The sequence below is a fragment of the Lampetra fluviatilis genome, chromosome 30 (genome assembly GCF_964198595.1).
Source record: "Lampetra fluviatilis chromosome 30, kcLamFluv1.1, whole genome shotgun sequence".
Taxonomy (NCBI): domain Eukaryota; kingdom Metazoa; phylum Chordata; class Hyperoartia; order Petromyzontiformes; family Petromyzontidae; genus Lampetra; species Lampetra fluviatilis.
This window is the reverse complement of record NC_136304.1, coordinates 11,780,250-11,798,185: the sequence shown is the minus strand read 5'-3', so window position 1 is coordinate 11,798,185 and position 17,936 is coordinate 11,780,250. Positions and strand designations below refer to the sequence as shown.

The window sequence follows — 17,936 nt, the reverse complement described above, 5'->3', positions numbered from 1 at the left end:
CTTAATGATGGTAGCTATACAAGGACTGAATGCTGATGTACCGGCCCTGGTGAGACACTGCCTCACCAACACTTACTTCACCTGGAATGGAAATTTCTTAAAAAACAAGTTGAAGATACCCCAATGGGTTCTCCCTTATCTCCAGTTGTAGCCGATGTTTTCATGGAAGAATTTGAGACAAATAACATCCAGGCATCCACTCTACGTCTGTCCTTGTGGAAGAGATACGTAGATGACACGTTCATCATCTGGCCACATGGCCGACCAGCTCTGAACCAATTCCTCAACCACATCAATTCCATACACCCAACCACCAAATTCACCATGGAGGTGGAAAAGGATGGCAAGTTACCATTCTTGGATGTTTTAATTGAAAAGAGACCAGATGGCTCAATGGGACACTCTGTCTACAGGAAAGCCAACATCAACAGCAGTGACGATTATCTGAACCGGTCCTGGACCTCCCCTAGGTCGGCTCAGCCTCAAATGATTACCTGATGCGGTGTGTAAACATCGCCACTATAGAGACAAAGGCGGCCGGGCGTAGTGCTGGCTACCCACCCCCTCGTGCACCATTCCGGCCTTCAGAGGTGCTCGCTAGCAGCACTTGCCCCTGCAGTCTGTCAGGCTATACGAGAAGCTTTGTATGTATTTACCTACGGGGGAGCGGTAGTGTAGTAGCGGTCAGCGCGCTGCGCTACGAACCCGGCGATCCGCGGTGCTGGCCACCCAACCCACCGTGTGCTTCGCCGGCCGTCATAGGTGCCGCTCGCTAACAGCACTTGCTCCTACAGTCTGTTAAAGGCTATATGGCGGATCTTTATCTTTGTCTAGCTGCCAGATGAACGGGCACTGTGTTGTCCTCTGAGGTTTGTTGTCATCTGAGGGATGCTGACCTTGGCTTATCTGCTGTTGTTCATTCTGTCAAAAAGCGCCGAGCTTTGGGGCAATATTAATTTGGGCCTTTGCTGACCAAGCACCAATTCTTTTGGACATTTCATTCTTTGTTTTTTAGCTTTATATGGTGTGACGGTGTTTTCTGTACATGAGATTTGTTTATTTCCGGTGCGTGTGGAACCCACGAGTTAATTTAGTATGAAGTTCCTTATATTGTGATTAAGTTTAGCATGAAAAATTCATCACAGAAAAGTAACCATCTTTAAAAAAATACCCTTCCTAAAAAAACAGCTTGCTTTATTTATAATTATGTAATATATCACAGAAATGTTGACTTAATGTGCTGGCTGATGCATAAAGCTTGATTTAAGGTGCATTAAATTGAGCACCTGCTAGATGGAGTCTGCTGTGCCTTGTATTTCATCTTGTGCGAGCCGCACTAAAGATGACATTAGATTTTAACTGCTTTGGAGACTTAGTTTTTTACCCCACAGTGGCGTTTCTTCTCGATTTTAACTACACTTTAAAACCTTTTAACCAGCGTATCTGTCACAAAGGCTCGCAAATAAAATTTCCTCCCATCATCTCTCTCTTTTTTTTGCCAAGCTCTTAAAATAACCTTCTCTCGAATCAACAAATGTGTCAACTCTAACCCGTTGCAAATTTTACCGTGCTTTTAGTTGCTGCCTGCTTGGGGTTTTTTGGGCCTGTGGGCCTGTGCTCAGAAACCGTGTGGAAAAAAGTAGAAGAATGGTCTTCAAACTATTCACAGAAGTAGGATTGCCACTTGTCCGGGAGCTGGTGCCTGTGTCCGGGTGGAGTGAATTGATTCGCACTGTGATTTGGTACCGGTATTGAACTCTGTTGCAATGAGCTTCGCTGCAGTCAAGTGCCCGGATGTGATCGACGCAGGCTGGCTGAGAGAAAGGCCTCCTGGGAGGCGTTGGCATCATGTGGACAAGGGGGGCAACCCTCCAGAGAAGATATTTTACTTTTGACGATGCAAAACCCTCCGGGTTAAAGTAAAAAAGTATATATATAGTGTGTGTGTGTTTTGCGGGGAGCGGTGGTGTAGTGGTTAGCGTGTTGTGCTCCGAACCCAGCCACCGAGTTCGATTCCCGCTCACGGTCAACACTGGTGACGATCGTCTGAACCGGTCCTGGGCCTCCCCTAGGTCGACTCAGCCTCAAACAAGTACAGTACCTGGTGTGGTGTGTAAACATCGCCACTGGGGAGCCAAAGGCGGCCGGGCATGGTGCTGGGCACCCACTCCCTCGTGTGCCGTGCCGGCCTTCATAGGTGCTCGCTCACAGCACTTGCCCCAACAGTCTGTTACAGGCTATACTGGGGATCTTTGTCTTTGTGTTTTTGTTGGGCGCCTCTTCCACTGTTGGTGTGTTCTTTGCATTGTGTTCACATGTTCCGCGTGACACAAGACAAAGATCCCCTCTGTAGCCTTTTACAGACTGTAGGGGCAAGTGCTGTTAGTGAGCACCTATAAAGGCCGGCACGGCACACGAGGGGGTGGGTGGCCAACACCACGCCTGGCCCATCTAGGGGAGGCCCAGGGCCGGTTCATATAATCGTCATTGGGTGTTGGCCGTGAGCGGGAATCGAACCCGGGTCGCCAGGTTTGTAGCGCAGCGCGCTAACCGCTGCACCACCACTCAGCGTGACACACACAGACACACACACAGACACACACACACCCGTGCTTCATCCGCAGTGCGGTGTTCCCTTGCCCTCCGTGGTCGTGTGTTGGCATTTTTCGTTTTCAAACGTGCGGACGTCCATCCCTTGAGTTTGACAACGCATTGTCACGGTTGTATTAAGGTCACGCTTTATCCCAAACCTCTTAGAATGTCACGGGGGAAGATTAATGGCAGGTGCGCGACACAAAGAGTGTTTTATCTTCATTAACCATTGCTGCTTTCCTCTCAACATGGAGGGAAACGGTTTTGAGCAGGCCGGGAGAGCGGCCCCCAGCCTCCAGACCGTCCGCGTTTGTCCGAGGCCCATCGAGGAGAAGTGTTCACACACTGCTCGCACGCTGCTCACACACTGCTCACACTGCTCACACTGCTCACACACTGCTCACACTCACACTCTGCTCACACTCTACTCACACTCTGCTCACACTCTGCTCACACGCTGCTCACACTGCTCACATTCTGCTCACACTCTGCTCACACGCTGCTCACACGCTGCTCGTGCTGCTCACACGCTGCTCCGAGTGCAACTGGCCCACTGGCACTTGAAGCTGCACGGAGTCGCCTGTGACGTGATAACAAGCTACGGCGAAGCTATTGCCGGGTGGGGAGTTGGCGGTGCCGTGGTTAGTGCACCGTCCTCTGAACCCAGCGACCATAATTTAAATTCCTGCCGAATGTCCCTTCACCAACCCACGCTAACCAGCGTGGTGAAGTATGATCAAACAACCTCTGTGGTGGAGTGTGCAGAGGCGTTCGACCAGCCGTGGATTACCAATGTCTGAAAAATATTCTACTTTTTTGTTTAGCTTTTTCAATGAAAGAAGCGTGCTAACTCTTATCCGTTACAACTTTGACGGTGCTGTTTGTTGCTGGACGCTTGACATTTCGGGCCAGTGCTCGGCTTCTGTCATAACGGCCCGCGTGAAGTGCCTTTCACATTGCGTCCTTCGTCACAGAGTTTTGGTAACCACTCCAGTGGTAATTCAACAAAGCCACTGAACGTTGTTGACTTTGATAGGCTTCCTATTTGTTCACGATTTTGTTCGGATCATTTTTTGTGCTCTTTGGGGCGCCTGGTATGCAGGAGGTCGTGAGTTCGATCCCGACCCTGACGATGCCTGCTGTATAATTGGAGTTTGCGTGTGTCTCTCCCCGCGGTCGCGTGGATTTTTCTCCGGGTCCTCCGGTTTTTCCCTCCACATTTAGAATCAACGTCACGCGTTTTAGAGTATTTGACTGCTGCTATAAATGTACGTTTGAAAAGAGCTACATAGCTCGGTGGACCCTTCCTGGTAAAGTAAAAACATGGTTTAGTAAGAGGATAACCCGAGCATCGTCAGGACCCAAGCTTGCGCAAGCGCTCGCTATTGACACAGAAAAAACCCATTGTCACGACGTTCCCTTTGAGATGCCCGTTGGCCGATAATTCTGCGATTCTCTGCCGTCCCCTTCTTGAAAGAAGGTTAGTCGAGGATCATTCTGCGGTTAAGGGACTTCATTTTTTGAACGTGCAAAAGTAAATCATCCTCACAGCTTGACGTTTCGTCCCGTTTATTCAATAACGTCATGGCCATTTGTGCGTCTGCATCACTCCCGTTTACGTCAATGAGGGTACTGGCCGCATCTTGATGTTTAAACTCGGAAGCTTTCCCAATTTATCTTGTCAAAGAATCGCCGTTTGCACACTGCCGTTTAGCGACGTGGAGGTGGCCGCGGAGTTCCTCTCGCGCCGCTCCTCGGCAGCACGCGGCGGCACACAGCGGCCAGCCGTTAAACCGGGTCATGGCCAATCCGAGATTGCCGTCACGAGTCGTACACACGTTACCATGTGAACCCTAATTATATGTGGCTATGTTATCAGTGCATCGAAATTGAATCTGCGAATAATCAAATTTACCCACAACTGAAAACTGTTGTGCGAATCCATCATTGATAAAGCACGCTTCAAAGGAATTTGATTTGGATCGTAGCCCATATGTTATCGCGCAGCTGATGTTGAACTGTGACTCAACACATTCGTCAATAACACCGTGGCCTTTAGAAGGAAATAATAGAGAATCGGTGATGAAGCAGGCAATGGAACAACTTCACGGCACAAATGCATTGTTTTTTTTATTTGGGCACAACTGCCAACGCAGTTTCATCAAATTAGATTAATGTCGAGTTGCCCATATGCTGGCGAGATGTTAATTACCTCGCCTGGTTTGTAGGAGGTCGTGGTTTCGATCCCGACCCTGTGACGCCTGCTGCTGTATATTTGGAGTTTGCATGTTCTCCCCGTGGTCACGTGGAATTTTCTCTAGGTCCTCCGGTTTTTCTCACCACATTTTGAATCAACATCACGCGTTTAAAGTATTTGGCTGCTAAACATTTTCACGTGATGATCCACTCCATTGAGCCATCATTTGTGATGGCCAAGTTGCTTCTGAAAAAGAGCTAAATAGCTCCGTGGGCTTCACCTGGGAAAATACAAATTGTTTGTTACTCGTTATCTTCTTCACACCGGCGCTCGCGGAAATAAGCACCCGCTGCAAAGTTTTCAAAACAAGCTTCGGTGTTCAAAGGCCCTGTCGCTCGCGCGGTACCACGACTCACGGATGATGTGACCGCCGCGGCGGCGGCTCCAGCAAGAGCCCGGCTAAGTGAGACGAGACGTCCGTAAAGGTCATGGCCTAGAAAATAACGAGGTTGGGGGGGGGGTCTTAAAAAAACACACGACCATGGTCATACGGAAGGAGAACAAAAATATATCTGTGAGAATCTTCTTGTCAACAAGATTGGAGGCGGCGGCGGCGGCGAGCGGGCCACGGCACAGACGCTCGGGTCGTTCGGGGCGTGCAGCTTGCGTGGGAGAGCTTCATGAACAGTCCACGTGTTTTGTAATTCATGGATGATCTTTGTGAAATTATGATTCTTTGTGTATCCTAAAAATAAATGGAGCTTCATTATATTTGAATCACATTTAGGAATTGTGGATGCCCTTGGACAACTCGCGGTGCCACGTGGCAGGGTGAATCCATCGTCCGTGATAACCAGCGTGCGGTGGATGTGAAAGATGCCACATGCTCGCGTCTGGCTCCTCCGTATCACTCCGGATAGTGTTCTCGCAAATGCATCGATCGATTGAACTTTATTTCATCAGGCATTGAGATCCATCGAGCCATTTGCAAGAAGAGCATAGTTACTCTGCGCCAGTTATTAAGCTTTCATGAGAATAGTTGTGGCTGATTTACATTTTTGGGGGGATTTCAGATGTGTTCGCAAACACTTGTTCTCGTGGTGATTCAATTGGGTTCTTTACATGCGCTTAACGGTGAGGGGAGCAACATCTCTGGTCATTTGGCTCGGTGAATTGCCCAGTAGCTGCGGGGACAGAACTGGCGTCTCCGTGTGAATGTTTCTGACGACAGTCGATGCGGACGAGCGTGCCGAGGGCCTGGCTTTGCAACTGCGTCATCTGCGACTCCTATCGGGTCTGAGCGAGCCAGCAGATCGGCGATTCCTTCTGTTCACAGCGGACCGCGAGAACTCAGCGTTGTAGAGGCTGGGCCACTGAACAACAAGATTATATATTTTTTTTACTTTACAGCGTTGGTCGTGCAAATTGCATCTGAAAACGCTGATGCAGAAATCGTAATGTGCGTGCAGTTTTTGCGCACGGAGCTGCGGGGAAACCACAGACAGGGCAACCAGAACCGGTGCCAACGATTGCCCCGAGCTCTGTGGTGCTGTACGAGATGTGAACCAGCTGCTCGCCACAGTGGCGAGATGTCAACTACCTCACCTGGTATGCAGGAGATTGCGGGTTTCATTGAGACCCTGATGCCTGCTGTAGATTTGGAGTTTGCATGTTCTCCCCATGGTTGAGTGAATATTTCTGCAAGTCCTCTGGGTTTTCCCTCCACATTTAGAAACGTACCTTGAGAGTATTTTATATTTATAAATTTCCACATGATAAGCCACTTCGTTGAGCTATCATTTATGGCCAGGTCGCTTCTGAAAAAGATATATATAGCTCAGTCGGCCTTACCTGGTAAAATAGAAAATTGTTTAAATGGCTAAAGAAATATGGGGATTACTCTTTGGTTCTTTCGGTAAAGTCACGTATAAAGATAAAATAATAAATTAATAATAGCATACGACGTTTCGATTGCAACACAAGCAATCATCATCAGGTATAAATGAAATAGCAACAAAAATCTAACCAGAAAACTATAGACAGATATATAAGCAGACAGATATCACAGAGATACATAGAGAGCGAACACACATAGGCACACAGAGAGAGAACGCCTCTGTGACGAGGCCTTAAATAGAGAGAGGGGTCGGGGGCGGAGAGAGGGAGGGGTTAGAGAAAATTAGCATGTCAATGAGTAGGACGACGCGTGGTAAGGTGCGCAAGCTTGAAAATTAGGAGAACGGGAGAGAGACACACTAAATTAAATAACCTAGCAAAATATCGAAATGTAATGTAATGCAACACAGAGAGTCGGTCAACACACAATTAACGCATAGCCTGGTTGATTACGTATTTCAAAGATTGATAAGTTAGAATTTAAGTGTGAAAATTCAAAGAGAGACAAAAACACAAACACGACGAACGGAGACACACTTAAATTCTAACTTAGCAATCTTTGAAATACGTAATCAACCAGGCTATGCGTTAATTGTGTGTTGACCGACTCTCTGTGTTGCATTACATTACATTTCGATATTTTGCTAGGTTATTTAATTTAGTGTGTCTCTCTCCCGTTCTCCTAATTTTCAAGCTTGCGCACCTTACCACGCGTCGTCCTACTCATTGACATTCTAATTTTCTCTAACCCCTCCCTCTCTCCGCCCCCTCTCTCTATTTAAGACCTCGTCACAGAGACGTTCTCTCTCTGTGTGCCTATGTGTGTTCTCTCTCTATGTATCTCTGTGATATCTGTCTGCTTATATGTCTGTCTATAGTTTTCTGGTTAGATTTTTGTTGCTATTTCATTTATACCTGATGATGATTGCTTTGTTGCAATCGAAACGTCGTATGCTATTATTTAATTTATTATTTTATCTTTATACGTGACTTTACCGAAAGAACCAAAGAGTAATTCCTGCAGTCACGAAAGCTCCAAATTAAGATTGAAATATGGGGATGTTTGACCAACTCTATTCATGAGTGTTGACACTTTACACACGTGGTGTAGGGAACAGGAGACATCCCATTGCTGTACTGCCATACCCTGTAGCCTGGAATCAAACTCCAGTTGCCACAGGCTCGCAGCGCACTGTGCTAACCACTGAACCACCGCTCCGTTTCATTCGCAGACCCAAAAAAGGTTAATGTTCGTTGCGCGTGAAGGCTATTGTCGTCATGTAGTGCACTGTTTTGTTTCGAGTAATGTAGCTCAGTGTTTGAAAATTCAGTTGATGTCAGAGATGGCTCCGAGTTGGCTCACGATGCAAACCTGTGGATGGTTCCGCAGCAGAATCAGAAGCAGAATCAGAAGCAGCAGCAGCAGCCTCGCTAAGCGCAACGCCGCTGGCAGAGCGTGCGGCCGGGCCTTGCGTTCGCTCCCTCCCGGAGGTTCGTCTCCTCGCGATGGATTTGGTCTGAAACGTCGACCTCCGCAAGCACGCGGGGCGCTCCGCTGCACAGATGCCCGGTGCACCAAGCCATGCAGCGGCTTGCCGAGTGGCCACGCACGTGTCGTTACATTCAGCGTCTTGAGCACAGCCCAAAGGGCCCAGAGGATAAGTGGCCAGCAACAAGCAGCACTCTCAGTTGTGATGGATGAATAAGAGCTCGCACGTTTCTATAACTGAGCGATATATAAGAACTTGGGGAAAAGAGACGATGCATGTATGTATATTGAACTTTTTTCGCGCTGTAAATAGCGAACCTTGCTCATGATGGGAGGGAATTCCAAATTGGTGCAGTGTCAAAGAAGAGGCACAAAGAGAAGTATTGTGACCTGCAGTGTGGTGGGTGAGTAAGTGGGTGAGTGGGTGAAGTAGATGCGTAGGTGGGTGAGTGGGTGGGTGAGTTAGTAGGTGAGTGGGTGAGTTAGGTGAGTGGGTGAGTGAGTGGGTGAAGTAGGCGACACTTCACGTGGTCTCAAGGTGCACATGGCCTGGCGCAAGCGTCGTGGTGACGTCACCGCCACTTAGTGGCGAATGGCGGTTGTTGTGAAGTCGGTGAGTAGGTGGGTGAGTGGGTGAAGAAGGTGAGTGGGTGGGTGAAGTAGATGAGAGAGTGAGTGGGTGATTGGGTGAGTGAGTGGGTCAGTTGTTGTGACCTGCAGTGTGGTGGTTGTACATAGTGTGGACGAGACGAAACAGCGAGTGTGATAAGACTGAGTCCTCAACATGGGTGGTAGGAATCATTTCGTGAAGTTCAATTGGAACCGTCACCACGGCAGTCGTCACCACGGTAGTAGTAGCGATAGAAGAGTGATAGGGAGGCGACTGGCAGCCGGTGGGGCGAGTGACTAAAGCAAGTCGGTGAGAGCTGGATCATCAGTCACGCCCTGGCTGCTCCACTCTGAATGCTGTCCGGGCAGTGAGGCAGGATTTGAGTGCCGAATCCCGGGTATGGCAGCAAGATTCTGACTTGCCTTGTGTAGTTTATGGAAATCGTTCCCTGTCTGATGTGAAGTGTGTGAGCATGCCACTTTCTCCCTGGGGTACATACGGTGCAGGTTAAACGGCCTCCTTTTGTACTCGCGTGTGTTTTTTGCATGGCAAGTTGAATCTGACAAAACAAGCAGACGAGATGCCTCCTCCCCATGGATGTAACATATATATTTTTACACATCACGCCAGCCACACGCGGCCTTCTCGGAGTGCATCTTAGCAGCAGCATTCGTTCACACGGGCAAACTCTGGGCCGGTTTCGACTTGGAGTGGTCTCATCAGCAGTCCGTATTGTATGGGCAAGGACCCTCTGCAAGATATGGACGCACAACTCTCCAATGCGCAACTCAAAACAATCGCTGGCATCGTGGAGTTGTGTGTGTGGGTTTTTATCTTGTCGATGTTAGTCTTCGCCTCGCCGCCAATGACGCTTCTTGTTTCAACGGTCGACGACGACGACGATCATCGTCGGTGATCTGCGTCTTGTCGCTGCTGTTGAGTGGCGGCATTGGTGGTGATGCGTGCGCCGTGCAATGTACAGGGCCGAGCGCGTGCGCGTGTTTGCGCACGTGTGGACGCGTGTGTGTGTGAACGCCTGTGCGCATGTGTGTGTGGACGCGTGTGTGTGTGTGAACGTCTGTGTGTGTGTGAACACGTGTGTGTGTGTGTGTGAACACGTGTGTGTGTGTGAACACGTGTGTGTGTGTGTGAACACGTGTGTGTGTGTGTGAACACGTGTGTGTGTGTGTGAACACGTGTGTGTGTGTGTGTGTGAACACGTGTGTGTGTGTGTGTGTGAACACGTGTGTGTGTGTGAACACGTGTGTGTGTGTGTGAACACGTGTGTGTGTGTGTGAACACGTGTGTGTGTGTGTGTGAACACGTGTGTGTGTGTGAACACGTGTGTGTGTGTGTGAACACGTGTGTGTGTGTGTGTGAACACGTGTGTGTGTGTGTGTGAACACGTGTGTGTGTGTGTGTGAACACGTGTGTGTGTGTGTGTGAACACGTGTGTGTGTGTGTGAACACGTGTGTGTGTGTGTGAACACGTGTGTGTGTGTGTGAACACGTGTGTGTGTGTGTGTGAACACGTGTGTGTGTGTGTGTGAACACGTGTGTGTGTGTGTGTGAACACGTGTGTGTGTGTGTGTGAACACGTGTGTGTGTGTGTGTGAACACGTGTGTGTGTGTGTGTGAACACGTGTGTGTGTGTGTGTGAACACGTGTGTGTGTGTGTGTGAACACGTGTGTGTGTGTGTGTGAACACGTGTGTGTGTGTGTGTGAACACGTGTGTGTGTGTGTGTGAACACGTGTGTGTGTGTGTGTGAACACGTGTGTGTGTGTGTGTGAACACGTGTGTGTGTGTGCTGGCCACCCGGGTTTCGATTCGCGGGACGACACCGGGTGACGATTGTCTGAACCGGTCCTGGGCCTCATCCCCTAGGTCTACTCGGCCTCAAACGAGTACCTGGTGCGGTGTGTAGTAAACATCGCCACTGGGGAGACAAAGGTGGCCGGGCGTGGCGCTGGCCACGCCATCCCCTCGTGTGCCGTGTCGGCCTTCAGCACTTGCACCAACAGTCTGTTAAAGGCTACACGGGGGATCTTTGTGTGTGTGTGCGATCACCACGCGTGCTCGCGTATACAAGACACACACGCACGGACACCCCGACGTGTCCGTGTGCCTGCGTGTCCGTGTGTGTGTGTCCGTGTGTGTGAATGTATAAATCATCTCCCGAGTGAATCCGCCGAGCAGCCGATTGTGCGAGTTAAGCGGAGGAGAGAGGCGAGGCTGCTCGCGATGGCTGCTGCTGCTGCCGCCGCCGCCGCGCTCCTCCGCTCTTGATGCCGCCGCTGCTGCCGTGGCGTCTGATCGGAATGAATGGGGAGGTGGAGGAGGTGGTGGTTGGTGGTGGTTGTTGTTGGTAGTGGTGGTGGCTGTTGTTGGTGGTGGTTGGTGATGTTTCGTTTGGCCGGGCCACTGCTAGCGATTGGTTTGCGCGGGGAGACGAGAAGGAGGAGGGGGAGAGACGACGGAGACCCGTGGCGGTGGTGCTGGCGGTGCTGTGCGGGGTGATTGATTGGCGGCGGGTACGGGGGGGGGGGCACGAGGAGGGGGGGGGCACGAGGAGGGGGGGGGGGGGCACGAGGAGGGGGGGGGGGCTCGGCGCTGCTGCCGCCGCCGAGAGCGGCTGCCGCCCTCCCGCGCCTCTCGGCTGATGCAGTCGCCGCAGTAAATCGCCGCCGCCTCCTGCTCCGCTTGCTCCGGCGAGACGTCTCCATCCTCCTGCTCCATCCTCCTCTCCGCGCCATCTCCGGCCGCGCCGCCGCGAGCGGCTCCCATCGGGCCCGACTCTCCGTGGGGCGCCGCGCCAGGTGAAGCAGCGCGCCCTCGCTCCCTCACCCCCCCTTCTCCCCTCACCCCCCTGCCCCCCCCTTCTCCCCTCACCCCCCCTTCTCCCCCCACCCCCCTGCTCCCCTCACCCCCCTGCTCCCCCCCCTTCTCCACCCCCCCTGCTCCCCTCACCCCCCTGCTCCCCTCACCCCCCTGCTCCCCTCACCCCCCCCTGCTCCCCTCACCCCCCCCCCTGCTCCCCTCACCCCCCCCTGCTCCCCTCACCCCCCCCTGCTCCCCTCACCCCCCCCCTTCTCCCCTCACCCCCCCCCCCCCCTTCTCCCCTCACCCCCCCCTTCTCCCCTCACCCCCCCTTCTCCCCTCACCCCCCCTGCTCCCCTCACCTTGCTCACCTGCTCCCGTCGTGGCTCGCCTCCTCGTCACTCTCCCCCTGCTGCCATGGCCAGCCTCATCCTCTTCGTCTCCTCCTCCACCCTCCTCCCCCTGCTCCCCCCCCTCCTCCTTCTCCTCCCCCGGCTCCCCCGGTTCCCCCCCCCCCCTCCTCCCCCTGTTCCCCCTCCTCCTCCTGCTCTCCCTGCTCGTCACTCCTTCCCTAGGTCGGCTCGGCTTCAAATGAGAGTACCCGGTGTGGTGCGTAAACAACGTCGCCACTGGGGAGACAAAGGCGGTCGGGCGTGGTGCTGCTCACCCACCCCCCTTCACGCCCATCGTAGGCGCCGCTAACTCGCGAACGGCACTCGCCCTAAGCAGACGGGGGGGCGATCTTTGTTTACCAGAAGCTCCCAATCTGCGTTGGTATTCGGGGTGAGAAAGCAAAAAACGAGGTGGTGGCGGCTTCAGAACAAAGCAAAATTAGTCCCGGGGGTCCATTGTCCTCCAGAGAGGGGGGCCCATTGTCCTCCAGAGAGGGGGGCCCATTGTCCTCCAGAGAGGGGGGCCCATTGTCCTCCAGAGAGGGGGGCCCCATTGTCCTCCAGAGAGGGGGGGGGGGGGGCATTGTCCTCCAGAGAGGGGGGGCCTCGCTTGTGAAGCGATGTCTGGGATCGTGGTCGGCAGGGATTTTCCTGACTGCTGATGGGACGCTGAATGTTGGAACCGGTGCACGAGTTGTTGCTTGTGTCGCCAGTGCCGGGTTATATCCTGGTAGTACAATAGGCCTCGGCAAGGCAAAAGTTATAATGTAAAAAAAACAACGAGCCTACCTTTACCTTACTTTTTACGCTTACCACAATACAATCACTCTACCCTTCCTTTTACCTTTTAGCAGGTAAGCTAAAAGGTAGAAAGCAACGAGCCTACCTTTACCCTACCTTTTACCCTTACCCCATACAAATTACCCGATTACAGGGTAATTACTGGGGTACTACTACACATGAACAAGGTTTATATTGGTAAATGCTAGGTAGAGCGCTTTATACATATAGAATACTCTCGATTCCAATTTTACACGCTTTTTTTTAACTCACTCACTCAGTCTGTTGTTGTCGTTGTTGTATCCTCAAATCTTGTAACTCAATTTTAACCCACTTCCCAATGTGGTATCGACTGCAAACTTGGTATACGTATGTCTTACTGATGACAACACTATATTCTATCATAAAAATATATATGTTTTTAAACATTTTTTGTATGTTATGTTTCGGCTTGGGTCTAATTGCCCACGCTCAACTGACGTTGGCTGTAATTGGCCACGGTCCCCTTACGTTATGGCAAGCTTCGGGGCCATTCCTGGATTCGTGGAGTTCTGCCATTACTAGTACATTTAATAAAAGCGTGTTTAAAAAAAGTTTTTTTTATATTACTTATTAAATGGAGGCCACGGACTGCACCACGGAGCTTTTAGCGGTAACCAAGGCACCGTATTTACCGGGTAATGCTTTGCGCTACCTTTACCTTACCGGGTAATTCTTCCGAGCTACTTTTACCCTACCCTTTACCTTACCCCTTGGCATGTCGACACCTTTACCCTTTACCTTTACCCTTTTACCCGGTAAAAAGGGTAAATTACCTTACCTTGCCGAGGCCTACAGCACAAGTAGCTACTACATGTAGTAGCTACACATGTTGTAGCTACATATGTAGTAGTTACACATGTAGTAGCTACACATGTAGTAGCTACACATGATGCTGCGGGCCCCGCACTTTCAAGGGCCCCGCGCTAAATGCCTTAAAGCTATAAATTCCGGTTCAGTGATTCTCCACTTGCTCTATTACTATAGTACTATACTGCCTTCAACTTTTATGAACGACTGGGTGTTTAAGGTTAGTGATTTGTCGTATTATCTGGCTGTATAGCAAATGAAAAAATACAATTACTTTACTATCCAAGTAAAACATTTGTGTTTTAATAATCATGTGTTTTTAAAATTCAGGGCCCCTTTAGAACATATGCTACAGGCCCGCACTAGCTTAGTCCGGCACTGCTGTTGAGCCAGTGCTGCTGACATGATGCACTTCCAGAAGGCCGCGTAGCAGATGACGTTTATACAGTGTGTTGTGTTCACTTTACACACACAAACACGTGCTTGTGTCTGTGTTGTGTTTACTGTACACACACAACACGTGCTTGTGTACGCTCTCTGTGTTTTCTGTTCACGTGGGAGTCATTACTGTGGATATTAAAGGGTAGACATTTTATATTTGGCATTCGTATATTGTACGAGATCTATTCAAGAGATACAGCATATGCATATATGCAGTGTGAGTGTTTAAAAATTGAGGCTGCAAGAATTTTATCCTCTTATTCCAAATTGACCTTAGTAAATAAATATGCAGCTTGGACATACACCGTTCTTTTACACACAGTACTGTGAATGTGAATCACCAATACGGCACATGAAGGCAGTGATGATGTCAGGAGTGCGTGTGTAAACATGTTTACACGGTGTACTGTGGTAATGGCTGTGATCGCGTGGCTGCCCTGCATGGTAACTGCTGCTGCTGCTCGTTGGGTCTAACTCGCACCAACTTCTCTCGCCCCCTACAGCGCGTTGGGCCGCGCTCTGCACACGCAGCAGCAGTGGCAATTTGCGTTCTGCGCTACGAACCCGGCGACCCGAGTTCGATCCCCGCTCACGGCCAACACCAGGTGGCGATTAACTGAACCGGTCGTGGGCCTCCCCTCGGTCGACTCTTCGTCAAACGAGTACCCGGTGCGGTGTGTAAAAATATCGCTACTGGGGAGACAAAGGCGGCCGTGCGTGGTGTTGGTCACCCATCCGCTGGTGTGCCGTGCCGGCCTTCATAGGTGCTCGCTAACAGCACTTGCCCCAACAGTATGTTAAGGCCGTAACACCCTGATGTACGTCTCCCCCTTTTACGTCGTTTCGCAAGTACGTCGTCGCTTTATTATTGACCCCTTGACCCCGCTTCGACCTGATCCTCGTCGCCTTAACCCCACGCTTACGTCTCTGACGGCGTCATCGTCCATCCTGTCTCGCTATCCGTCGCCTCTCAGCCTTGGCGTCCACCACCACCTACCCTGTATCTCGCTGCGGTTGACGTCGTTTCGATATTCGTCGTCGCACCTCTCCGGAACGCATCGCCCACACGAAACCGGCCTCTTCCCGCTTCGTATTGGGGATCTTTGTCTTTTGCTCGCGGGGTTGCTTTCGCCACGTCTGCTACACGGTTCAAGCTGCTGCTGATTGTGTTCTCGGCAGACACCGAGCTTCCTTTGAACATTGTTACAGCTGCTGTATGGTGCTGGGAATTCCACACACGATGACACGGGACCAGGGGCGTTGCCGTTATTTTCTAAATGAGCACGCTGTCCGCTGCAATATTTATCGACGTTGCCACGGTTTTGCCATTTTATTTTGCAAACAGAGTTATAAATATCACTGACGTCCTCCCGCCTTGGTTTAAAAAAGTAAAGGCTGCGGGGTTCAGCGATTCAGTGATAAGTTAATTTACAAATCGAGGGTTTGGATTGTGACGGCGGCATGCAGTGGACTGGCCTCTTGCGAGTTAACAAATTAAATAAGCAGATGCTACGCCTCCTTCCCATTCCCTGTCGCTGCACGTGAAATGAACGATCCTCTGTTACACATCCCCATCAGCCACACGGCCTTCTGGGAGGGCATGATTTCAGCAGTATGGGTTCAATGCAAGAAAAGTCCGGAGGGAGCATTTTCGACGTTACTGGCATGCTGACGGGCAGGGAAGCGCGCTCCGGTAATTTGCGACAGAAATGATGGCAGCCGACTTGGTGCTGCTTGCAGAGCGACGCGCGGCGAGTGTCTTTAAGTTAACCCTCAACGGGGGTGAGCAAGTTCAGTTGGCTCTAACCTCGGTGCATTCACTAGCCGCGATGCACACGGCTACACGAAGCTTTCCACAGGCCATTTTTTCCATGTTTAGTGAAATATGAAATTGCAATAAATGCATTCCTTGCTTGTAATTGCTTATCTGGGTGTGCGCCACTGACAGTGTGTCTACACACATACATAGTGCGTAGGTAAACATGCAATTTGCCGCGGATATCGCCTTCCACTGTAAAATACATGAAGGAGGCAGTGTTTATTTGTGAACAACACGAACGCCCCCACGGCGTGCGATAGCCACCCAGTTCCCCCCTGCGTGTCTCGCGTGTCTCGCACGTGCGTACTGTGCGCACTGTACGCACTGTACACTGTGGGGGAGCCGAGCCGTGGGCCCCCCACAGCCGTGACCACCCTGACCCCCGTGACCACCCTGATCCCCGTGACCACCCTGATCCCTGTGACCTCCCTGACCCCTGTGACCGCCCTGACTACCGTGACCGCGCTGACCCCCGTGACCGCCCTGATCCCTGTGACCTCCCTGACCCCCGTGACCGCCCTGACTCCCGTGACCGCCCTGATCCCTGTGACCTCCCTGACCCCCGTGACCGCCCTGACTCCCGTGACCACCCTGACCCCCGGGAGCGCCCTGACCCCCGTGAGCGCCCTGATCCCCGTGACCACCCTGACCCCCGTGATCACCCTGACCCCCGTGACCGCCCTGACCCCCGTGAGCGCCCTGACCCCCGTGACCGCCCTGATCCCCATGACCGCCCTGATCTCCGTGACCGCCCTGATCCCCGTGACCGCCCTGATCCCCGTGACCGCCCTGATCCCCGTGAGCGCCCTGACCCCCGTGACCGCCCTGACCCCCGTGACCGCCCTGATCCCCGTGACCGCCCTGATCCCCGTGACCCCCCTGATTCCCATGACCGCCCTGATCCCCGTGACCCCCCTGATCCCCGTGACCCCCCTGATCCCCGTGACCGCCCTGATCCCCGTGACTGCCCTGATCCCCGTGACCCCCCTGATCCCCGTGACCGCCCTGATCCCCGTGACCCCCCTGATCCCCGTGACCGCCCTGATCCCCGTGACCCCCCTGATCCCCGTGACCCCCCTGATCCCCGTGACCACCCTGATCCCCATGACCGACCTGATCCCCGTGACCCCCCTGATCCTCGTGACCCCCCTGATCCCCATGACCGACCTGATCCCCGTGACCCCCCTGATCCCCGTGACCCCCCTGATCCCCGTGACCCCCCTGATCCCCATGACCGCCCTGATCCCCGTGACCCCCCTGATCCCTGTGACCCCCCTGATCCCCATGACCGCCCTGATCCCCGTGATCCCCCTGATCCCCGTGACCCCCCTGATCCCCATGACCGCCCTGATCCCCGTGACCCCCCTGATCCCCGTGACCCCCCTGATCCCCATGACCGCCCTGACCCCCGTGACCCCCCTGATCCCCGTGACCGCCCTGATCCCCGTGACCGCCCTGATCTCCGTGCCGCCCTGATCCCCGTGACCGACCTGATCCCCATGACCGACCTGATCCCCGTGACCCCCCTGATCCCCGTGACCCCCCTGATCCCCGTGACCCCCCTGATCCCCATGACCGCCCTGATCCCCGTGACCGCCCTGATCCCCGTGACCGCCCTGATCCCCGTGACCCCCCTGATCCCCGTGACCCCCCTGATCCCCGTGACCACCCTGATCCCCATGACCGCCCTGATCCCCGTGACCCCCCTGATCCCCATGACCGCCCTGATCCCCGTGACCCCCCTGATCCCCGTGACCCCCCTGATCCCCGTGACCACCCTGATCCCCGTGACCACCCTGATCCCCGTGACCCCCCTGATCCTCGTGACCCCCCTGATCCCCATGACCGACCTGATCCCCGTGACCCCCCTGATCCCCGTGACCCCCCTGATCCCCATGACCGCCCTGATCCCCGTGACCCCCCTGATCCCTGTGACCCCCCTGATCCCCATGACCGCCCTGATCCCCGTGACCCCCCTGATCCCCGTGACCCCCCCTGATCCCCGTGACCCCCCTGATCCCCGTGACCCCCCTGATCCCCATGACCGCCCTG

The 17,936-nt window shown here is 52.8% G+C and overlaps 1 protein-coding gene across 15 annotated transcripts in view; it reads left to right on the top strand.

The window, feature by feature from the left end:
- The window catches only part of FUT8 (fucosyltransferase 8), a 384,345-nt gene that overhangs the window by 232,600 nt on the left and 133,809 nt on the right, over window positions 1–17,936 (top strand). For 2 of the 15 annotated variants that reach the window (XM_078870638.1, XM_078870637.1), the window contains exon 1: window positions 11,372–11,602. The exons of the other annotated variants lie outside the window; for them this stretch is intronic. The gene's annotated coding sequence lies outside the window, so the exon portion shown is untranslated. Of the gene's footprint in view, window positions 1–11,371; window positions 11,603–17,936 lie in introns of those variants that run through there. 15 annotated transcript variants of the gene reach the window in all.